The sequence below is a fragment of the Prionailurus viverrinus genome, chromosome B1 (assembly GCF_022837055.1).
Source record: "Prionailurus viverrinus isolate Anna chromosome B1, UM_Priviv_1.0, whole genome shotgun sequence".
NCBI lineage: Eukaryota > Metazoa > Chordata > Mammalia > Carnivora > Felidae > Prionailurus > Prionailurus viverrinus.
Genome location: NC_062564.1, coordinates 131,758,016 through 131,783,445, shown reverse-complemented (window position 1 = coordinate 131,783,445; position 25,430 = coordinate 131,758,016). Strand labels below are relative to the sequence as shown.

At 34.2% G+C, this 25,430-nt stretch overlaps 1 protein-coding gene and 1 long non-coding RNA gene across 6 annotated transcripts in view; one reads left to right on the top strand and one right to left on the bottom strand.

The window, feature by feature from the left end:
• SNCA (synuclein alpha) overlaps positions 1 to 25,430 on the bottom strand; it is a 159,121-nt gene that overhangs the window by 32,544 nt on the left and 101,147 nt on the right. The window lies entirely within an intron of this gene.
• Positions 1 to 25,430, top strand: part of LOC125164590 (uncharacterized) — a 266,111-nt gene that overhangs the window by 225,170 nt on the left and 15,511 nt on the right. For 2 of the 3 annotated variants that reach the window (XR_007151816.1, XR_007151818.1), the window contains exons 3-4: positions 19,466 to 19,658; positions 22,974 to 23,049. This is a non-coding gene — a long non-coding RNA (uncharacterized LOC125164590). Of the gene's footprint in view, positions 1 to 8,576; positions 8,763 to 19,465; positions 19,659 to 22,973; positions 23,050 to 25,430 lie in introns of those variants that run through there. The other variant, XR_007151817.1, reaches the window with a different exon arrangement.

The window sequence follows — 25,430 nt, the reverse complement described above, 5'->3', positions numbered from 1 at the left end:
TCCATAGGAAACTTGGTCTTAGAGAGGTTTAGTAATTTACTCAGAGTTAAAATGGCACAGGTGACTTATGCTCTAAACCACTGTTCTGAAGTTCTCAGAGAGTTCTGGCATTCAAATGTTTTAATTGAAAAGTACAGATTTCAGTAACTGAGAAATTTGACTTTCTGTTATGTCCCTATGTCCAATTTATCCTTTTAAGACCTAGTTAAGAGTCTATTTTTGGTAAATGAAATTCTTGTAATTTGATTGCTGAACCCATCAAAGAATTTTATTCAGTAATATATATTCTATGGGGCCATTGCATCTTTCATATTATAGAAGTCTACCCAGAAGGAAACACAATATTAGTTAAAGCATAGGTGAAAATTGTCTCTATCAAACTACTCTAATGAATCACCTGTGTGTATAAAAATCTACCTCAAAGACATGCCTGGGAAATTAGTGAGGGTCAAGGAACTGGTAGGAATGAAGTGACAGTGTAAAAGGCCTACTCCCATGATGATTCTTGCTACATAAGTAAGCAAAATCCTTTAAAGACAAGGATGACTGTTAATTCAACATCCTGTTTTCTATGGAGTCCTGTGCTACAATATGATTTCACTGTCCCACCTTCCCCCCTCATAGCCTGGTGTCCCAAAATCTTCAGTAAAGTTTATTACACGGTAATCAGAATAGGATGCTGTGGGATGAGAAAGGCACAGAATAGGTGGGAGATAGATTATTTTATGGAAAAAATTAGAGTCAGAATTGACAAGGAAAAATGTAATCTCAGAAATCATCAGGAATGTATTTTCCTTTCCTGTACAAACTATACTTTAGGTTAAACAAATAGTTGGTGAGTACAAGCTTTTCTCTTTAGATATACTCTAAAGAAGATAAAATAGAGTATCATGCTTTTACATGGAATCTAGGCAATGATTGGCAATAGCTGCTAACAAGACTTGAGATATAACCACACGTTCTGTGTTCCTTATAAGATATCCTTGCCAAACATCTGAACCGGATTCACATCTATCACTAGATCTGACAATTTACAGCAATGCAAGGGGCTGAAGAAGCAATGCAAGGGCTTCTTCTTTGAAGAAGCTATAGATTAAAGTAGATGAGAGCGTCAGAAAATTGCAACTTAAGAATGTTATTTTAGTCTTATTTGAATCTTGATTTAAGCAAATATGAAACAGGGAACTCTGAACACTGGGTAGAGAGTTACTTTTTAAGGATGATCATATATTGGGCTTTTGCATTAAAAAAAAGTGTCTTTAACTTTTAGAAATTAAATAATCAAATGTTTGCTTATTAAATAAGATATCTAGGTATTTGCTTTGAAATTATCCAGGTTTGGGTGGGGAGAAATGGATGGAGAGAAACAGCATCTATCAGTTGATGATCAGTTGTGTATGTCCTTTTTCTTAACAAATTTAAAAAAATTCATTTCAGTAGTCTCTAACACTAATATGTTTTTCAGAATATGACTATGTCATCTATATTTGCCAACTCCATGTATTAGTAGATTTTTAAGTATACTAAAACATTTAGCAGCTATTCCAAAGAGATTATCACAAGAAACACTTTAATTACCAGATATAATTTTATCTTTAACTTATATATTTGCCACTTTATCTCTTAATAAATTTCAATTTTAACTCCAATTTAGAACTGTGCCTAATTATGCTTTGAATGTTAAATAACATTAATATTTCATATTTATGGATAGTAAGGACTTGTTTTCAAAACATAATCCATATCGTAAAATATGAAATTCAGCTTCTATTCATTTTTACCACACCAAAAACAAAAACAAACAAACAACAACAACAAAAGTTATATAACAAATGTTGAACACTTTTGGAAACATTTTTGTTCCCAAGTTTTTATTATAGTGTATCAAGCCAGAATATATTACAGTAATAAGATACATGGGAAAAACACGCCTAGATTACGCATATACCTGCATGTTTAGGAAAAGAAGTTGCATGCAAAGTTCAATAGAGTGTATAGATGTAGTAAGAGAAACCTTCTTTTACAGAGGAATTAAAGATAATTGGGTCTATTAGTAAAGATGCCACATTGGAAAATTTACTACAAGAAGAATATGCTTCTAGATAGTGTTAAATGGTTTATAAATTCAATCCCACAGAATGCTGGTGTAACAACCCACAGTTGCTGACTTCTTAGTTTTCACTAGGAATGAAGAATTCTAAGAGTTAAGAATTCTAATCAATGTATGTTGTTAAAACTACTTAGAAATAATAAAGATCAAAGGAAACCACTATATATGAAAAGTTGCTAAGGAATGTAAAATAATTGTTTCAGAATGAGAAAGAGGAAAACATCTGAATGGCTACATGAAAGTTGTAGAAGGTTTGTGGAAAATGAATATTGGAGAAGGAATTTTATGTGTGGTCATGATGGCTAAGATCAGAATGGATTTAATTAAAAAAAATAGTTTTAATATCAAAAGTATATGGTACAAAACTGGAAGTTGGTTTTGTCTGTTAAAAGGAAAAAATTCCCTTAGATTATTGGTCTGCTCATAATAAGACATTTTAAACATAGGTTTCTCTTTACTTTTTAAGTCATTTGCTTGGTCAGCAAAGATCTTGTGTCTTACCAAAGTGACTTATTGTGCTTCACATTGACTTAATCAGGTTTTTGATTACTTAATAAGACCCAATCTTCTATTAAGAGAGCTAAGTTTTTGTCCATCACTATGTAGCCTGTGTATTTGCCTTTAACATCTTTTGTCACTTTTGTTAAATAGATAATTAAGTCTTATTTTATAATGGTTTGTAATCCTAATTAATCAAACCTTTTGACATTTTCTTAAAATCAAATTCTAACTTCAAACTAATTTTGAGAATTCCTAGAGGAACCCTGGAAAATCTCAATGAGGTTGTCTCTCACCTTGTAAAAGAGAGATGATAAAACAATTAGGTTTATTTGGTATGTTAAATTATGTGTTAAGCATTATTAACTAAGTGATGATAAACCTTCTTAGATTATATTTGTGGACATAGGAATATATATTTATACACACATATATATCTATATACATATATATCTATATATACATCTATATAGAGATAAATAGATGCATGTTATAAATATGTGTTCTCAAATTTGTACAAAATTCAAAAAATATATGTTCTGGTGTAATGTTATAGGTCATAATTCCAGCTATTATCTTAAAATGTATGTCACAGAAATAATCAAGATTCCTCATCAATTCCATTATAATGAACTGTCATCAGATCTTTATGGGCATTTTAAAGTCTTTTGTTATTTATAGACCATCATTGTGTTACTCTAATGCTTTTGCAAAAATGAGATTCATGGAAAGAACCCTACCAAGGACTCTTGACCACTGACATTGCAGCCAAATTCCAAGCTATAAAAATTCAGGTGCATATCTCACACCTCCTATCTCTGTCATGTCAGACTCCCTAACACTAGAGGTCCATTTCCCTATCTCTAGTTAACAATCCCAATCCAGAGAATTTTGCAACCAGGCTCTATACAATGAGAGTGAGACAAGGCAAGGGTAAAGAAAATAAAACCACTTAAGTTGTCTATAGACCCTTACATTTTACCAGCCTCCATGGCTGTCATGCTTCCAGTCCTGAGCCACAGGCTCAAACAGGAATTACCAGAAGGCATACATGATTCAAGATTTACTAGCTTTGGCAGATCCCTACTCCCCTGGCTAGGAATAAGTATAACTGAGGCTATCTATTTTCAGGAACCACTCCTGTGGCCAACAGCACTTGCTGCACCTAGATTAACATTTCTGAGGAAGCTGAGACTCAGCTACATAAGATTACTGAACAATCCAATTGGCTTAAAAATGTGACCCCTTCAAAGGGGTCTTCCTTTGACTTGAGTCTGATTGGTTTGGGTCCTGGGGACCATGGCTGTAAAGTGCACTCCACACATCAAGAATGATCCTGCCCATAATAATCATAGTAGTCTCCCCGGTGCACTGTAGTTTCTCAAAAGATTTAAATGCATGTTAACAGCTGCTAACCACCAAGCAAATGACCTCCCTAAGAATAGAACATCATAACAGGAACAAAGAAAATGACCAACTTAAAAAATTTGAACTTGACGTTGTGAGCTGTGAGTACTATGCAGAGATTCAGCAAAAACCATGAGAGCTCCAGAGTGGTAACTGGAAGTAGTGCTAATGCCTTAAAATATCAAATCTCTTAATTAGGTTGAGAATCTGTTCAAAAGGAGGAAATGGTTAATAACAAACAACAACAACAAAACTGAGATAGGCCCAGAATGGAGTCATTTAAGCTAAGCCCCATATCACCAAACCAAGACTTAATTTCATTAAAGTTTCAGCTCTCCCAGAAATGGGAATCTTAAAGGAGTCATTTGGGAATCTCCTGATGAACACTAGTTAGGTTCACTGCCTGATAAATGCCCCGCCATCTCCTAAAGGAAAGTAACCTTCCCATAACCAACCTTTTTTTTTTACTTACGTATTAATTTCCTTGTTCCCACTCCCTTCTGCCTACTAGTCTTTTATTTTGTACAATTCGAGGTCCTTTCTACCTGCTAAATTGGAAGATCCCTGATTCAAATTAATTTTTTGTTCAAATAAACTCTTAAAATTGTTAATATGCCTCAGTTTATCTTTTAACAAATGTAAGTTAATATACTTGGCATAACAAAACTATTTTTGTTCAATTGTAGGACTTTTAGTTTTTTGTATATTTATTCTAATGCACAATGGAGATGAAAATTGCTTCTGCAAACAATCCTCTCAAGCAAAACCTACCATCATCTGGGGTTGTTGTTAACAATGTAGGTTTCTAGGGCCCTGCGAATGTTTTATATGTTCCTTGGAAATTATTACTCCACATCATCAACTGTTTGTAAACTCTGCAGCATCGTTTGGTTTGCAGTAGAGCAATGTACTTGCTGTCAGTGTGAATATATCAAAAAACCACTTTTTAAAAAATCTTTCAGTTGGAAACCTATGAATATTGTTGGCAAATGGATAGGGTGTTCTAAAGACTCTAAGAAGCAACACCTGATCATGTTTTTAATAATGGCTTCATCCACTGCCAGGCATCTAGGCCTTAAACATTTTCCTCACTGTGTTTACATTGAAAGATATTTTGGGTAGAACTGTTATTTTGCTGCATTGTAAAACAATGTTAACCAACCCCAAATAACTCAACAGCTCAAACAAAACAGAGTAACCCTAATGATAAAGAAACTAAATAAAGAACTCCAACTTAAGAGAGAAAAAAGGTTCAACATAGCACCCATCTTAAAGAATCCAGTATTTGATATAGCTTGATTTGAAATCAAGCTCAGAACTCCTGTTCCAAGGAAAGTGACATAGACTGTTAAAATAATGTGCATATCATATACTCTTGATTTTTAAAAAGGAAGTAAATGAAATGTGTGTAGACAGGGCTAAGCGACATTGATTTTATTGAAAACTAATAAAATGAAGTAGGCAGGTATAAGAATCGTTTTTAAAAATAAGGCTAAAATATATTCAATATTTTCAAATTTTTGTCAGTTCTTAGTGTTCTAATAATGTCATTTGAAATGGAGAGCAAAGAGCATCTGATTCAAAATCAGATTCTTTCTTTTTAAAAAAATAAGGAATTTTATAAAGAAAAGAAGTTGAATAATACTAATAAAAAAACTTTGGACAATGTTATTTAATCTTTAAAACCAAAACAATATTTGTACTTCAGAAACACCACGGTATTTTAAGTCTTAATGTTATGAATAGAAAATTTAAAAATGATGTAATGATCATATTTGTTTCCAGACTATAAAGAGTGTTTAAATGCATTCTAGTAATTAAGTGCATGAGAAACCATGAAAATTGACATATTCTGGTGTAATCAACACCTAAAGAAAAAATATAGCTAAAGAGACACTTAATGAACTCCTACCCCCTTTTCCAAATATGTATGGTTAAATTAAAATTCTATTTTTTAAGGGTAGGGTATAGTTATGGTTTAGATCTAGGGAAGAATTAAAATGATCAACAGAATTGGTCCATTCAATGCTATACCTTTAGGAATGCATAAAATAAGGCAGGATAAACATTAATGGCTATTTGCCATTAGAGACCTTGGGGTTGAAGCCTATTGGACTAATCTGTTCAATTATGTAGTGAGATAGATGTAAAAGAGAATGAGTTAGTGGGAGGGCAAGGCATCAGCAGGAATTAAAAGGTAATAGGCCTGGTACAGCCATAGAGACAAATCTGTAAGTACAATATTTTGAATTTTTTGCACTGCTTTTTCAATATAGTATTTTAGATTCTGTTGGCCTAATTTTCCAACAAGATAGAACATTTTAGTTTTGATAATATGATATCCTGTTGTCCTTTAGATGTTTTAGCCCACAATTTTTCTGTCAACATTTACTACTCACTTGTATAAGACATGCTTTAGGATGTGGGAAAACACACACATACCACATGTATTATATTAGACCACTGATTATCTCTGAGGCTAGCTCCTGAGACCATCATAATTCTCTTAATAAAAAGTGCAACTACAGCACATGATTTTCATCATAAATTGCATATGCCACGGTAAACAAAACCTAGCAACAAGGCTGAGGGCAGATATAGCTCCTGGTCATCTGCTAGGCTTTCTTAGTGGCAAAGCAACCTACACTCTTCATGTGTTATACACCTACTCAGATTGTCTCAGCAAATTTACAAATTACTATGTCATCAACCATCTGTATCACTTGGGTACAGTCAAATTGATGAACACCATAAGTGTATAGTAAACACATTATACACTATACATAGTTCATACCTACAGGGGAATCTTTTCAGATTAAAAATGCAAATCTAGGGGCACCTGGATGGCTCAGTCAATTAAGCAACCAACTCTTGATTTCAGCTTAGGTCATGATCTCATCGTTTGTGAGTTCAAGCCCCGTGTTGGGCTCTGCGCTGACAGCATCGAGCCTGCTTGGGATTCTCTCCCTCCCTCTCTCACTGACCCACCCCTGCTTGTGCACTCTCTTTCACTCTCAAAGTAAATAAACTTTTAAAATTCAAATATATTTTAATTAAATGATACTTTTAGAGAAACAAGTCTTCAATAGAAATATGTATTTAGAAGCCACTTATACCCTACTTTGGATAATTTATTAGCATACTATTTATTTTCTTCTGCCCTTTTATTTTTGAGTCTTGGCAATCCCCTCAGAGAGAGAAAGATAAAGGTAACAGATACAATTAAAATTAGTTTGACTTTTTAAAGGCTTAAAATGAAGGAGAGTGCAAAATTAATACATTAACCTATTTGGGAATTTTTTTGGATGCCATTTATCAGTATTACCTCTCAACCCATTTTTAAATACATTGAATCATAAATTACAAAATAACTGTTCTATAAATCAAGAATTAGTGTGAAATCATATTTTAGAAGAAATTTCCATTGTATAGCCAAGTGGTAATATTCTATCTTAAAACTTTATTCTTCTTGGTAAGCATAGCAAGCAGCTCAGTCACTGCCATATTTATGACCATGCCATGTAATTAGCTGACTCACCTAATAAGACTTCACAGAAGAGCAACACTGCCAGCTTTTTTTTTTCCTGTTAACTTGGTTATAGACCTAGTTCCAAACACTAATGTACATTGGGAGGTCTAGGAATAAACTATTTTTTGTTTTCACATATAAAAATTAATCCTCTTCTTCAATTAAGGAAAAATGCTACTACACACACACACACACACACACACACACATTTTTAAAAAATTTATTATTTAAAATTTTAAAAACACCCCCTTGGATAGTGATTGAATGAGACATCAAAATAAAAGTAGGTCAACCTAAGAAAGATCTCTTGTGTTAAGCTCAGAAGCAGCCATTTTATCTTTCAAATGCACTGATATATGGAGGCAAGTCTTAAAACTAGCAACTGGGTACAGAATCAATGAGGAGTTAGAGATTAGGAGTCTTCTTCTATATTTTAGGGATGTTGGGAATGCTAAAAGGCTCCCAGAAAGAAAAAATCTGCCATCAAAATCTTAGTGATCCAAGATACAGGTATTTGTTTTCAAAACTTGGGGGGGGGGGGGGTGGGAACTGGTCTTAATATCTGACTGGGAGAAAATATGTCAGGCAAAATGAACTGCTCATACACCAAAGACTGGATAGGACCAATAGGGCTCTGAAGCACAGAGTGAATACAGTAGCTTCAAGACTAGTGGATGTTAAATCTAGGAGGAGAATCTTAAAGAGCAATATAAAGATGTGTCTTCTTCATCTAAGAAAGTAAGACTAGGAAAGGCCCTAAGAAAGCCAGAGCACAACACAGTACATGTAATCAGATGCATGTGATATCTGAGGTTCCAAGAGTCTCCTTACTACTGGGAACAGAGGCCAGTGACATGTGAAAGGCTTTGAAGAAATGGAAGAAAAACTCTTCAAGTGGATCTCAGCCTTCAAGTTGGAATATCTTTATATTCCATAGTATCTGGAATCCTATAGTGTATGTGTACATAAACCATGTATATGTCACAGTAGCATCTATGACTGACAAAAGAACTCTGGGAACAAGGCCCCACAGTTGTCACTTTCTGTGGGTGTTGCAATTACCTTATCCTGTAAATTCTCTCATTGTTAAGCTTTGTCACACTATTACGGTCATTACTTTCTTTTGGTTACTTAGAAAAAGTCTCCTCTGAAAACCTCTATCCATGTTTCAACAGATCGAAGATAAAAGGAAATCTACTTAAAAGATTATCAAGAAAGGTAATGGCCTGGGTGTATCCTTAGAAGGTCATTCAAGTAAAATATTAAAATGCTTAATTTTCCATTTTACAACTAAGGTTCATTTATAGCTTACTCTATATTTGGTACTGTCTCAAGAGTTTCACAAGCATTATTTGATCTTAGAAAACAATTCTATGAGAAAGTTACTGCTATTATCTCTATTTTATCAGTGAATTAACAGAAATAGGCAGTCTGGCTCCAAAAGCACTTAGCTATTATGCAATATTATTTGTCAAGATTCTTGAAAAACAACAAGAAACTTCTTATCGAAACATTAATCTGAGCTTACACAAGATAAAATCAAGTTTCGAAAAATGAAGAGTTTAAAACACTATACAAAATATTTTATGATTAAATATCTGAAGTCTATTACTACTTAGAAATTTGTCCCTATTTTTATCAGAATAGAAAAAAATAAGGAACTAAAAGAATTGCCTATCTCTTTGTCTATGAGAAATGTATTTACAAGGACAAAACCAGATAGAATGTATTTTTTAACCATATAGCTATTAAATCTGCAAACACTAAGCTAATTCATTTTTATAAAGAAAAATAGCTTATTACTAATTCAATGCATAGCATTTTTCTGGTTTAAACCTTTTCCTTAGTGTCTTTTAACAGAATAAAAATGATAAAATTGTCAGAAATACTGTTCATTTTTCCCCCAAATACGTGGCACAGAAACCACAGTTTTTTAGAATGCTTTGCAATATCATCACTTGAGCTTCCTTCTTCAATCCTTTTGATCAACCAATAAAGCTTCTGCCTGGGTCATAGCCTTGTCTTCCTTAGCTTTACTTTGGAAATGGCAATCTCTCCCAAGCCCCTACACCAAATTTATTTTGGTTATCATAATAAAACATAATGGCCCGCTAAGTCCATGGGGCAGATATTACACTTAGTTATGATGTTTATTTATTTACTCTGCCTTATCCCACAGAGAATTTGAAGGGGAATCAAAGATTATTTCCTCATCACATGTGAATACCCTTTGCTCTGTTTAATGTTGTCTTTTTTTTTCCCTTTCTTTAGGCACCAAATATTTATTTGTGTTCTTTAATCACTTTTAAAGCATCCATTATTTCTGGAGTTCTGGATTTAATTTTCAACCATTCTCATTTCTTTGATTTATTTATATCTCTTTTTGGCTTTTATTAAGTGGAAACTCCTAAATTTCTGTATAAAAGGGAGAAAAAAAACCACAGAATATTCTGTATTTAAGATGCTGCAACTGTCTCTACAGTTACAAAGAGTAGGTGGGGTGGGTTCACGTGCGTGTGTGTGTGTGTTGGAAACTATACATTAAGGATGATTTCTAATTTTATTACTCTTGAGGAACTAAAAATGTGGTTACACAATCACTCTAAATACTTTGTGTCATAGTCCCCTCCCTCCAACAATTGTATATATTATTTGTTGTTGGGAAGACAAGGAAAAAATGCGCTTTTAAGAGCATGGGATTTGGTAGCCAACTGACCTAGCGGTAGATGGTATCTGTGAGATTATGAGATGTCTCAAATGGAAAATGATAATAAAACCTGTCCCAGACTGTTGTAATAAATGAAATGATATACATAAAATAGCCTATAATGACCAGTGCAGTCAGAACAATACAAATATTTACTAGGCATCTACTTGGTTCTGGAGTGTCTTAAGCATTTTATTTTTAAATATATATATTATATATAAGTATATATATAATATATATTAAATTTCTGATTTTATATATTAATATATATAATATATATATTAAAGTTTATTTATATATTCTGAGAGAGAGAGAGAGCACAAGTGGTGGTGGGGCAGGGAGAGAAGAGAAAGAGAATTTCAAGCAGACTCCACACTGTCAGTGCAGAGCCAGATGCGGGGCTTGAACCCACGAACCATGAGAACATGACTTGAGCTGAAGCTGGACACTTAACCAACTGAGCCACCCAGCTGCCCCTAAGCATTTTATTTTTGTGATCTAAGTATCCCAATAAATGTACATCCTATATTGTCTCAATACATATTACCTGTTATATTTTCATCTTGTTGCTAATTTTTATAAAGATTTTGTGTGGGGGGAATGATTGAAACAAACAACTGTTTTAAGAATTGAAGCTTTTGCCTTTTTCATTGACTGGCTACATGCGACTCTCCATTGGACCTCAGAGTTTTGCCTTTCTCAAACTGGTTCACAAGTCATCCTTTTTGTCTCCTTTCTCTCAGCTGCCTAGAAATGCAGCTGAAAACTTGTAGTAGATTGAGGTTGTTATATTCTGAGTACATCCAAGTGAGATAGCTCTATAGCATTTGCCTTTTATATATCAGTGTAAATGCTACAAGGACACTGTCCTAACTAAGTCTTTAGTTAAAAGACTTACAAGTAATGTTATATTTAGACAAGACCGAGGATAAGAAATATTCACAGCACCAGTACTTAAAGAACAATGTACTTTTCTTGATGTTTATAATGCTGGTAAAGAAGCACCTCTTATCCTTGCAATAACTAACTTCTCATAATTGAAGAAAAGCAAAACCTATATTGACTTATTTTTGTAGACTCTTGGGTCAATCTCACAGAAGGGTTAGTAATGTGTCTATGACACTGTAGACAGCTATATCAGTCAATTATAACCTTGACATAGAGACATACATGGGAAAAAATATAGAGTACAGAGGTCTTAAAAATGGCAAATACCTATGCTAAGTTAAATTAGAGAAAGACAAATATCATATGATTTTACTCAGATGAGGAATTTAAGATACAAAACAGATAAACATAAGGGAAGGGAAGCAAAAATAATATAAGAGCAGGGAAGGAGACAAAAACATAAGCGACTCAAATATAGAGAACAGAGGTTGTGGGGGAGGGGGATGGGCTAAATGGGTAAGGGGCATTAAGGAATCTACTCCTGAAACCATTGTTGCACTATATGCTAACTGGGATATAAATTAAAAAAGAAATTATTAAAAAAATGGCAAATACCAATATTGCAACATTAGTATTTAAGAGGAGGTGTCACAATAAGTTGGTAACACTGTGACTTGTTTCCAAAAATGTGCAATGTATTTGTGTTTAAGGGGCTATACAATTTGAGAAGACAAATGTAGAATTAACCCTATTTTGTACAATGAATTGACCAATGATAACTTTTATATTATTTATCTATAAATTCCTCCAAATTATAAATTATGAAACAGAAAATGTTGTTTCTCTATAATCTAATTCAGAGATAGAGCTTCCATTAATTTTATGTTATATTATTATCAAACAGGCAATCTTATTGCCAATATCAACCTACTCAACTAATAGAAATTATTATTAAATGGAAGGATTATGAAGTGGATTAGCCACAGCAATAATCTGGAAAGAGGTGGTCTGGTGACTAGAGGAATGGGAACGGAAATGGAGCAAAGGGATTGCCTTGGTGAGATGTTGTAGAAGTTGAATGGACAGAATTTAGCCACTGATATTTAAGAACTGTGAGAAGTCTGAGATTTTATCCTACTTGCAAGCTAACAAGGTAGTCTCCCACAGTTTTACAGATACTGGCCAAAAACACAAGAGTTCTGGGTCAGAGGTAAATGTCTTTTTTACCTATAACAACAGTAGTAACCAAAGTATCATTTTCTTGAGTTGATTCTCTAAATCCTAATTCCTACAGGGAAGTTCAGGTGACAACTACAGTCAGTGAATTGCATTTACAGAGGAGGAATCCAGGGTCTAGGAACCTGAATCTTTTATAGTAGGCAGTGAACATGTCTTTCCTTTGCTCCAGAATGGTACATTATCTCTAACCAAGGCTATAAACACACTCACCCTTTGCTTTAGACAAAGAAACTATCTTTATCTTCCAAGGCTGTTCACTTTACAAAAATCCTTGAAATACAGTCTCCAACAGAAGGCAGCTAGTGCCTCGCTTTCAAAATGTACAAAAATATGAGGCTCTTAAGCTCCCACATTACCTGAATGCACAGATGACACAACAAAAAGGGATAAAAACAAGTTTTGAGTTTGACTAGGAAGATGGGGACCATTAGTAGTTGTAACAGAGAAAAAGAGGACAAAGTAAATTTTAATGCCAGTCACTTTTTATTATATTGACGCTGAGGTGCCTCCATAAATATATGTTGAAAATATGAGATTAGAGTTGAGGCTTTGGAAATATAGGTATATTTTGAATATTTACTCCATAGAAGTCATCAGAGCTCACAAAACTAAAAGACAAAGAGACAAGCAAAAGAAAACATTACAGTATCACATGAAGAAACTTCTTAGCTGGAAGGCAAGGCAGGAAAAAGAGGTAAAAGCAAAGGCAGACAGGAAACAATATTTTAGAAGCTAAATGAAAATAGTTTTACTGACAGATTGGTACTATCACTGGCGGTTTCAAAAACTGAAAAAAGAAAATAAGAGAAGAACACAGGTACACTTTTAGTACTAAGTATTTTATGCAATGGAGATGCATATATGTTTATTAAATATTTAGGTTTGTTGAATAATCCAGAAAATTTGAAGAAGTCAGATTTCAGGGAACAAAAGAATAAATAGGACAGTGGGAGGCCAGGATGGCAGACAAAACTGAGAAGTTATGAGTAGAGAAAGTTGTTGGGACAATTAATTTTTGGGTAATGGGATTTGCAATGACTACTAGTCTTTTGCGTTTTGTTTTTTGTTTTGTTGCTTTGTTTTTATTTTAAAGAAACAGAGAGGGGCATCTGAGTGGCTCAGTTGGTTAAGCATCCGACTTCAGCTTAGGTCATGATCTCATGGTCTGTGAGTTCGAGCCCCACATCAGGCTCTGTGCTGGCAGCTCAGAGCCTGGAGTTTGCTTCAGATTCTGTGTCTCTCTCTCTGTCTGCCCCTCACCCACTTGCACTCTATCTCTCTCTCAAAAATAATGACAACAAAAGAAATGGAGAGATTTTAATGATTTCAATAGGGATAGAGTTTCACAAGACAGGGATTTTGTTGGTAACATAAAAATCTCAAAAGAGAGAGAAAAGGATGGAGTCAAGAACACAAGGATATTTACTTTGGAAGAAGCAGGACATGTGTCTGCACATATATTTCTTAATGGAAACAAGAGAACCCAAAGGAGCCTGAAACATATGGTTTCTATTTTTACAAAAAGATAGGTAATGAGATTATAAATATGAAGGATCTAAGGGTGACAAAGGCAGGGGAAGCAGCTTATGTTTATTGGATGATCTCATGGTTAATCATCTCATTTTATTGATGATAAACATGAATATCAAAGATTGCATGTTTGCCTAAAGTCACAAAGATGCTTAACAGCAAAACTGACTTCAAAAGCATCATCTTATGCTAAAGATATGTTTTTAATTGCTATGGTGGTGTTGTGGTCTTAAATAGAAAAATTTTATAATGGATTCTGAAAAATGAAATATCAATTAGAAAGAAAGAAACAGCTGCTGAGAAGTAATGAGTGCCAAGTGGAATCTGGGTATCATTTTTTCGTTGAGCCAACCAGCACCATATCCTGATTTTTCTTTAGCAGGCAAAGGATTTAGTCTAACTTTTGAACTATGCACATGGATTGAGTTCATTGTCAACTGTTTTACAGCAATAATAGGATTTAATAGATGAAAAACCACCACAGTATTCTACTGCCAGTTTCTTGTCATAGAGTGACTTTCTGGACCCATAGCTAGTTTCTAAACAAATCATTTGAATGGCCCGACTTGTTACATTAACTAAAAGCCAAGTCTAAAGCATAGATATATAGATAGACATACGTATGTACACACACTATATTTATATACCAAACCACTTTCTATTCACCCAAATTCCTAAATCATACAACATTTTTTAATAATTGCAAGCATTTGCAAACAAGAAAAAAAGCTACTTTGGCATAAAATTGACATATGCAAAAGAGACTATCCATAATACATTTTAAAATGAGAAGAAATGAAATTTGATTTTTAAGATTAAAAACAATGCAATATAAATCTATATTTAATTATTCTGAATGACTATTGTATTTATTTTGCACATTCCTATACAAACTTTTATTGCTTAATTTACCTTCATTTAAAAAAAGTTAACATTATTCATTTTCTGAGAGACAGAGAGAGAGAGAGAGAGAGCATGAGTGAGAAGGGAGATACAGAATGTGAAGCAGGCTCCAGGCTCTGAGCTGTCAGCACTGAGCCCGACGCGGGGCTTTAACTCACGAACCGTGAGATCGTGACCTGAGCCGAAGTAGGATGCTTATCCGACTGAGCCACACAGGTGCCCCAATTTACCTTCATTTTATACTCCTCTTCTAATTTTAATATCTCTGGAATTTAAGTCTGGGGAACTATTTAATCTTCTCTTGCCCTAACTTTTCCAATGTTCTGGCATTCTTTTTTTTTTTTTTTCTTTTTGTTGGCACCCCGACAAGCCAATCATTTTAAACTTCTGTATCATTATCATAGCATAATTGTTATTGAGTATAATATAACTATCTCTTCACAAGAAAGTTTTTTAAATCTCTGTGTAAATAGATGTGGTTCCATCAATTCCTCTCCGCCTGGGACAGGGTATTTAGGCACATCAAAGGAATACAGAGTTCCTCGAAGCAAGTATGAAAACCACAATGATCAACTAGATACATACTTCATCAAAAGAAACATACAAACATTACTTCAGGAAAAAGGGCAGCATGATACAATAGGGTATCAGTAGTTTAGAAACTTGAAGCTTCTTTCAAGGTATAAATTATAATTTAACAGATTAGATAATCTGTATTTCATCTGCATACCTATAAAACAAGACTTTCAAACACATACATCAGTTACAGGTAGGTGTTATACAATATGTATACAGTGAGTGTCTAGATGTGAATTGTTAGACTCAGTTTTATTATCTTCACAGTATAGCACAATATGTATTGATGAATAAGTAAATCAATAAACAAGATTAACATGGGTTAGTTTTAATCATATTTAGAACAGAAATCACTTCCATAAAACATGTAAAGATGGACCTGTAATCATATTACCCCTAAATCTCTGTAACTGATGTCCCAATTTCACTATTAGCTATTCAGCCTTGGGTGTTAAAGACTGCTCTCTCGTCTGGTCCTCTCTTTAAATGTCACAGCTATTTCTGGCAGGTAAGACAACTGCCTTGGTTAGTGTGAACACACACCACTGTGGAGTGCAAGGCACCTGAGAGAAAAGGCTGCTAAAATAGGGAAATAACTCGGGGGGGGGGGGGGGAGATGGGAAACTGAAAATATAACATCTATGCATTTTTCAGCTTAAATCTCATTGACATGCCAGTCATTTTTAAAAGAATATAAGGTATTTAGAAAATGTAGTGTTGCCTCTGGCTATACTTAATACTGGGGCCACTTAATACAAAGCAGTGTCCTTGCCTGGTCTCCCAAAGGACAATTCAGAATTGAGAGCTCAATCTCCAAGGATGGTTTATATTCTCTGTATCTTGAGGCACACCAAGCAGAGAGTTTATCATTTTCAGAAAACATGCCATTATTCACGTTAGAGAGAGGGCTGATAAAAGGCCTTTTAAAGATTTAGAAAGATCACAAAGGCAAGCTGGCTTTTCACAAAAACAAAGTATTTTTATGCAGTTTCTGACTGAATTTATGAAGTCCAGAAACTCACCCAAAGGCTTAATTTTTTTTTTTATTTAATTGCAATGGGGGGGGGGAACTGAATATTATTTGGACTATCAATTGTGAATTAAGCAAAAGGGAAGTTTTGCTAATGGGTGGTTTAATATTCATGAATGTGATGGTTCAGCATTTTTTCCAATGTTTCCCACAGCAAGAACACTAATTAATGATCATCTACACAAATGGAACATATCATTTCCTGGTACTATTTTTTTCCCTTGCCAAGAGTTAATACTTCTTATTTTGAATATGTTTTATTATTCCACTCCACGTTTCCCTATTCCTACCGGAGCATTACTTGATTTTCTTTCCACTACATCTTCTTATCCTCACTATTGGTTTTTTTAAAGACTGGTTCACTATATTGAAATCCTCCAACTGTGAACTAAGCACTGTCTTTCTTTCCTGATCCATCTGATATCAGGCTGACTTTATGAAGCATAAGCATCAACATGAAAGAAAAGACTTTTTTAAGTTTTTATTTATTTTTGAGAGAGAGACACCGGTGTGAGCAGGGGAGGGGCAGAGAGAGACACACAGAATCCGAAGCAGGCTACGGGCTCTGAGCTGTCAGCATAGAGCCCGACACAGGGCTCAAACCCACGAACCATGAGATCACGACCTGAGCCAAAGTCGGATGCTTAACTGACCGAGCCACCCCGGTGCCCCGAAATAAAAGATTTTTAAAACAAATGCCTGAATCAAATGAGAGGTCAAATTTGTCATAGTGTTTTGTGTCTTGAAAATCTTCCTGCTGTAATTATCTGAAGCCCTTGGCTAGATAATTATTAAGGGACTCTTGCAATTGTCCCTTTTCTCCACATAGATCACCACATTAATTAAGAGAGGATCACTGGAGACAGGTTGCTGTTCTGCATCTTTAAGTATTTTTAGTTCTTCATTTTCAGAAGAGAAAAAAATACATTAAGAAAAAGATTGCTTCTCAGCCAAATTTTCTGATATACAGATATTCTCAAAAAGATCTCCGGAATGTGCTTTAATCTTATTTCTGCACATTTTTTAAAGGAGGTCATTATGAATTTCGCACACATTTTATAGCCTGTAATGTACTTATCTAATCAGATTTCAACTGAGCTAGTAAAAAAATATGAATCAGGTGCTTGTTGTGATCAAGATGCTAAAGTTATACCTAGACTAGATCACCACCGTAAGATGTGAAAACTTAGCGAAACAAGAAGCAAACTGATAATTCATTAGCGTGAGAGTGGTACAACATTACTTTTGGGGATGCGGGGGGGGGGGCCTTCCCAGATTAATGTAATGATCAGAGAACCTGGCTCTTGGTTACAGGAATGTCAACCAAAGTTGACCCATGGATATTTGGAAGATATCTTATTACACTGTGCTGTGTTAAAATAAAAACGCAAATAAAAGCAAGCAAACTGAGTGATAAGAACTTCGGTTTCCTCACCAATTTCCTTAGTTACCTATTTCTAAGGCCAGTTCTCATGCCCACCAGAAGAGAAGGTATCTAAGAAGAGTGACCTAAAGTCTTCATCATTACCATATCCTTAGATTCTAGAATAATAAATGCACCTAGTAAAAACAATCATTGAATAACTATACCTCTTCTATAAAATTTTCCATGATATCCTCTGTCAGAGCTAATCTCCCTTTGCTATGTGTCATGCTAAATGCTTTCCCCAAGGATCTAGCTCAGCATAAACTGTCATAAGATTATTGGTGTAGGTGATGTCCTCTAGGAGGTTTTAAGTTCCTAAGAGCAGGGATAAAATCATATTCATCTTTATCTTCTATAGTTCTTTGCCTAGCAAATAATGCCAAGAAAAAAATTAAAAATGAATAAATATATATAAAGACACCAGTGGAGAAAACAGAAAACCAAGAGTTATTAAAAAATAAACTGAATTAAATTGTGTAAAATAGCAATCCCTTGGTGATTTATAGCAGAAATTAGGATTCAGATCCAAATAAAAATAGATACTAATGCCCCATAATATGATTTGTTGTATAATACGTACAAATATATATTTTTGATATTAAATGTTTATGCCAAATTTAAATTTTTAAATTTATTTTCCTTTTATGTATAAGCACTTATGGTACATTAAAGCCAATATGCATGCCCATCACCTGAGGTACTCATTATAAATGCAGATTTCTAAGCTTTGATGGTTTACTACTAAATCAGAATTTCGGGGGGCTAACCAATAAGAATCTGAATTTTAAAAATAAGCTCTTAGGATGATTTGTTAGGATTAAAAGTGACTCTTTGTTTTTTACCTGCTATTGCAAAATTTATATTCATTGGCTATTAAATTTCCTTTCTCTGAGAAAAGAATTTTTCTCTGGGGAAAATAAAAATGTAATCAGCTTTTCTGAGAGATTACACTTCTACAAAGACCTTGATCCCAGTGACTATATCATCCAAGGCAGTGAAGTGGCCTCTAGTCCTTAGCCCCAATTTCCTTGCAGAAGTCTCCCAAAACCATTACAGATGGTCCATTCTGGATAAAAAAGGAATGCATTAATTATAAAGTATTTAAAAATGGAAAAAAAAGTGGTTTTTCAAAATTACAAAAAATGAATGAGTATAAATAATGCTTAAAGTTAAAGTACCTTGATAATAGAATGAAACTATAGGCCAGGTAATAATGGTACCTAATGATTTTTTGACAATTTACTACTTGTTATTCATCGGGCTATTTCCCATAATCTTAGGATGTAGGTACTAAGATGAGGTCCACTCTACAAACATAACTAATTTACCCCAATTCAATCCACTTATAGGAAATGGAACCAAGTATGTGAGCTCTGGAAGCCATGCTCTCCAGTACCAGGCCACATTGCCTTTCAAAGAACACCTGGATATGTGTGGGTGTACCTTTAGGGATACATGCATACCAGCATGCTACTTGTGTTTAATCTGTCTACCAGTGTTTACATTAATGATTGGAATTCCAGGCAAATGAGAAAATATTTGTATCTTCTAAACCATCAAAATTTTAGTGGGATTCATTAATAGTCTGTATCCCTTTCAGCGGTACCTTTAAAATTTAACAGGTGAGGACCTTTCTATGAATCAAACGCAAGTACAAGAGACATTGAAGAAGAAACACTTTCCCCATTTAACGTCCACTCAAAAATCTCTAGTTTCTCCTGAAGATGACTTTTAAGTCTTGCCACATTTCCCAGAAACTGCTACCTTCTGACTTCTATTAAAGAATTTAGAAAAAGAAAACAAACTGAATACAAGGTAAGTAATTATTATAATAATGTTTCATTCTCCCATCTTTCTTTCTCGACCACACCATCTACTATAAAATCAATTAATAACAGTCTCTAAGCATCACTTATTTAGTTAATATACAGATACACAAACAAATGTGTAAGTACACATACATACCATAGACTAGAATGCCTTTTTGGAGGTGTTTAGGAGCCTATGGGATGTCTTTATTGTTTAAAAATTTTATAGCACTTATGCTCATGAGGAAATTTAAAGCTGGGGAACAAAGAAAAAGGATTACTATAGATTTTTAAAATATTTTTAAACAGCTTGCCAACAATTAAATTATCTAAGAGGCGAGAGCTGTTAGACTTTGCAATTAACTATTTTATTGGAGCCCAAACACTTTGAAGTTTTATGTTAAATTGCAGACTTTCATTCAGTAGAACACATAATTCCAAAGGTTCATTGACAAGTAAAATATCAACCAGTTTTGCATCTATTAGCCAATTCATTTTAGAATTTCTTTGACTCACTGTTTCTGTGAATCTTTATTCCTCAATTTCTCCTTTGAACCAATCTTACCGGCTTCCTGGCTCTTTTATTAATTAGTTGAATAAAATCTTTGACTTGTATTCATGCTACTTTTGTCTGAAAGACATTTTTTACTGTTGAAACTATAATACAGTATAGAAAAACCATTTTCTATATTCACCCGAAGCATTGTTGAATTATTTTTTCCTCTTTTAGTTTTGATATTCTATATTATTTTAGATTACCTAAAACCTCAGAAAATGTTTTATTTATAATCTCCCCAAGTAATATAATTTGTTACCTGAATTCAATAAGTAGAATTCTTTGGAAACTTTCACACTGAAAAGTAAATATATACAAAGGTATGAACTATTTTCTAGATATCTAAGTTCTCCTCAATATAATACACTTAGTAGGAACTCAGCAAGAACATTAGATGGATTTTTAAAAACATACATCCCATGGGGTGTTTCTATAAATTATTTTTTAAATATATTTTCTCTTTCATTTCCCTTTCCATTTGGAATGTATTATGTACTTTGGTGTCTTCAGAGAAAGCATGTATCTATCCTATCCCAAGCATCTTTTCTGAAGAGCACAGGTAAAAATATGCCAAAATATGAACAAGAACAATGGCAACCCATCCAATCAAGTGGGCTCAGAAGGACAAAAGCCAGAGTATCTAAAGCAATGAAGGATTCTGACCACTGGGGAAGCCCCTGGGAAGTGGCTGCTCCATTTCCTTTTCCAAAAGCTTTTTATATAGAACATCAGTCTGCTCTCCTATAAAGATGAGGTCAACTCCCTTGACAGCGGCCCCTCCTCCCCCCTCCCCCATCTCTAGTCTACATACACACCCACAGAGATTAATTAACACTTGCTCCAGGAAGAACCACAGACAATAGCATCCGATATGGGAATAGTCCTTTGTGAATAAGTATAAAACTTACAAAGGAGGAGGGAGATATTCTAAGAGAAAAGCATTGGACTTTATTGCTTAAAGCCAAAGAAATTTGTGATAAAAGTATGAAAAACATACATTTTAAAAAAATGTTTAAATATTTATTTTTGAGACAGAGACATGGAGAGAGAGAGTGGAGGAGGGGCAGAGAAAGAGAGAGAGAGAGAGAGGGAGACACAGAATCTGAAGCAGGCTCCAGGGTCCAAGCTGTCAGCACAGAGCCTGATGTGGGGCTCAAACCCACAAACCATGAGATCATGACCTGAGTTGAAGTCAGATGCTTGACTGACTGAGCCACCCAGATGCCCCAAACATACATTTTTTTTGGAAAAAAAAAAGTACACAACAATGAAATTTTGCACTGATAATCTACTGTTTTTGTGCCAATTTGGGTCTATTTCTTAAGAGGCTTATGTAAAATGAACAACAGTAGCTAAAACATTACTATTATGGCAATGTGGTCAAGATCTGAGAACCTTCAATAAATGGAGAGTTGTGATGCCACAGACAGATATACTTATAAAGGCACAAAGAGAATGGTAGTCCTTTTCACTATGATATAAAGCATTTTATATGATATGGTTATAAGTATAGTTTGTTTTTTTCAAAATATAATACAGTCAGATTTCTTTAATAACTTAAACTCAAGATTCCTTGTGTTTTGAAGAAATTTATGAAAACATGTTCACATTTATATGAAAAGATTTTTACATTGTGAAAATGGGTATATAAGCATTTTGCATCCAAAAATATCACCACGATTTTGTTGTTCCTTTTTTTAAAAAAACTTGTTTTCATACATTTTTGGTTTTTTATCATAAATGACATAAATTGGGCAATGTTAATCCCCTTTGTAGAAATTTTAAATGCCTTCCCACCAGTCTATACATAAATCCTTTTTACTATAACTTATACAACCTGTGGTCGTTTTTATCTATAGCCTCTGTCCCTTTCTCTCTCAAAGCTTGTAGCTAGTCTGGCCCCTTTCATGCCATTAAAACGACCAGATTCTCCCCTTCTCAAGGCCTTCACATGTCCTGCCTTCTGTCTCGCATTTCCATCACCCCACCCCAAAATTTCATATTCTCTTTCTCTCTCTCATCACATAGTCAGCCCCTTCTCATTCTTTCCATCTCAATTTAAATGTGACCTTCCTGTATGAAGTTTCCATAAACTGCATTGTCTGAATCCAAATGGCTAATAGGCTCCTATTTTCATTATGTGCTCAAAGTATCTATTTTATGATGCTTTGTTCAAAAAAAAAATGATAAAAGGGAGGTAGTCTCAGGAGGATAAAAGTGCTGGTATAGAGGTGCAAAAGTGTAAATAGTAGTCTGTTAGTCTGTTCGCCAGCTTGGTTCTAGGGAGCTTAAGGAGGAAGAGAGAGAGAACCACAGCAAATGCTGAAGGCACTGTTTTGATTGAGGGCACAGGAAGCAAGGTCACTGGCCAGGGTGGCAGTGGAAGGATTCCTCCCTTAGTAACTTGGGGGCAGCAGATTTCAGCAAGCAAAGCAAAGCAGATAAAAGTGAGCAGACTTGTTCTCAAGCACAGGTGAGATACCCTTGGAGATTCCAGTACATCAGTGGGGAGCCAGAGGGGAGGCTCAGGCCCTGCAGATGGAGTTCTGCAATGGAGGGGAATCATGTCTATCCTCAGGCTGTCAGATTTGAAGTTACTTGGGTTAAGTAAGTGACGCCTGGGATAGTAACAGCCAGTGATTATCAGCAGTTGCAGATCTGTTTCTATACTAAAGCAGATAAAAGCATCCAGGAATTATCAAAAGCCACAAATCAATCCCAGTGTCTTGTCATGCACCCACACAGCACTTTTCCCTTTCCTCACAGCTACTTAATGGATACTGGCAAGCCGTCAAACAGACAAACAAAGAAGTGAGGATAAATGATGCTTTCCAAATTTAAGGTGAGTCATCAGTCAGGCTGGGTATCTCAGGGAACTTAGTCTGTTTTCTAAGTAGCTTTATTTTAGCACAGCCATAAATCTAGCTGTAATTAGTCACTAAGTCCAATGACTCAATACATTTAAGCATTTCATTTGATTCTCAACCATGAAAAATTGCAACTGGTTTGACAATACTGATATGCTCTCACTGGCATGCATATGCTGCTGTCAGCACAACGTGTGCTACCAGTATCTTTGTCTCTCTTGTGATATTGATGAACTATCATGAACCATCTTCTATCTCTCCTACTTCCCTATGGATCTAGTAGGATGCATTGGAGAGGAAAGTGATGATGGTAGAGTTTATGGCCATGGCTAGATTCCACCCCTCCCCACCACAGATGAAACAAATAAGTTTATGTGGAAACTGAACAGAGCACGGAAATTTTTCGTTTTTTTTTTTTTTTAGGGTTAGCTACTTGAAATATTACCTTAGTTAATGAAGTAATTCTACATTCTGTAACTGATAAAGATTATTTTTAACTAAGCTATAATAGGCAAATTGCTTTTCTCATCACTAGAATTACCATTTTAAACAAAGAAGTAAACATTTACTTTTTAATCTCGAAACAAGTTAAACTATATGATACTTTATATTAAATCACATGTAACACGTTTTAAAAGTAATAGTAAATGTTTGCAAACCTTTTAAAAACTGTATTTGATACCTTGTGGATATTCTTGCACATGTTCCAAGATTTTCATTTCTCCAAGGATTTTTATTCACCCACAGAATCAAAATATCAAGGCTTAATAAGGTTTCATCAAATGCTAATGAAACATCTAAGTTTTTTTTTTTTTATTAATTAACTTGTAAAGGACATAATAATGACATTCAAAGGAGGAGGCATCATCTGTGGAATGTTCCATTTGCAGATTTCAAGAAAACTATTAAAACATTTATAGCACTGAGGCTCAGATGGGTTCGTGTGCTCACTTGTGTGGCCATGTTGTATAACAGTGGGGGGTTTAAAGTGATAAAGTTCAGCCATCCATTTTGTCTCCAATTGGGGCTCAGGCAACTGTCCTCTATTGTTTGATAAAATTTTTTTTTTAAGTGCACTGTTTGTAGACCCACATTTAAAAACATTGAGTAGAACTAAAAAGTCACATATTTTGACAGTAAAAAGTATATCTTTTAGAAATATACAAATGTAAAGTAAATTATTGGAAGATTTTAAAGGTTCGTTCTAAACATAATTATCATAAAATGCAAATATAACTCAGAATATATTCGTTATTATATTTTTGTTTCATCAGCTCCACTAATGAAGGCAAATATGTGAATTCTTTGTATACAAAAAACCCCAAACAAACAAATAAAAAAAACTTCCACAAAGTATATCCTATATGACCACTGGGTAAGACTCTTTATGATTATTAGCATGGGAAAAGTATAAACACTTAGATACCTTTCATAACTTTAAATTAGTAAATATATTTAACAAATGAGAAATCTTATTTAACCAATAGTTTGGGATCTTCATTACATGTATAACCCCAAAACATGCAATGTTAATGTGTCCTGAAAATAACAGCTTTAAAAGAATTTCAGCTTAAATATTCTCCTACATTGCTTTGTGAAACTTAAGACAAAATTTAGTCTTTCAGAATTCCTAACAAAAGGGGATGGAAAAGAAGTGTTTAGAGAAAGTTGAAAGATGACCTTTGTCATATATTCCTTACATTGTAGAAGAGTAAATGGTGGTTTTCTAGGGAGCCTGCGAAATTGCTAAAATTAAATGTTTGGGCATAAATGTGGAATGCAGAGTTATATTCTTTAATAATTTCAAAAGCAATTTAAAAGACATTTTAAAAAATCATCCAAGTCTAAATAAATGTTATAGGAATCCTTGACTTATAAGAATAATACATTTTAAAAGGCCTAGATAATATACAATATAAAAATAAGTGTTTATAAATAAGGCATTTATTTTCATTTTAAGTACAGTTGTCTAGGCTTTTAAAAACCCTTCTCTCTTTAACTGGTTTTATTCTGATATTCAGCAAATAGATGAGCAGCAAAAAATTAAGTGGAATAGTTGGAAAAGGCCATAAAATTCAGCATCTGATAATGTAAACAGTAATAATAGGAGATAGAAATTTTATTAGTTATTTGGGCTTATAAACAGCCTAATGTTCTAATAGTAAACATACGGTTTATTTAACTAATTGCAGCTGTCATTCTTAGAGGCGATTAGCACCTGAAAATAGTGAATTACACCCAAATAAAGGGTGAGTTTGTATAGATATTGGTCCCTATTGCTAGCCATTTATTCAATAATAGCTTTTAGGCACCAGTTACAAAGATAGCCAGAAATATAGATTCTGTGTATATAAAA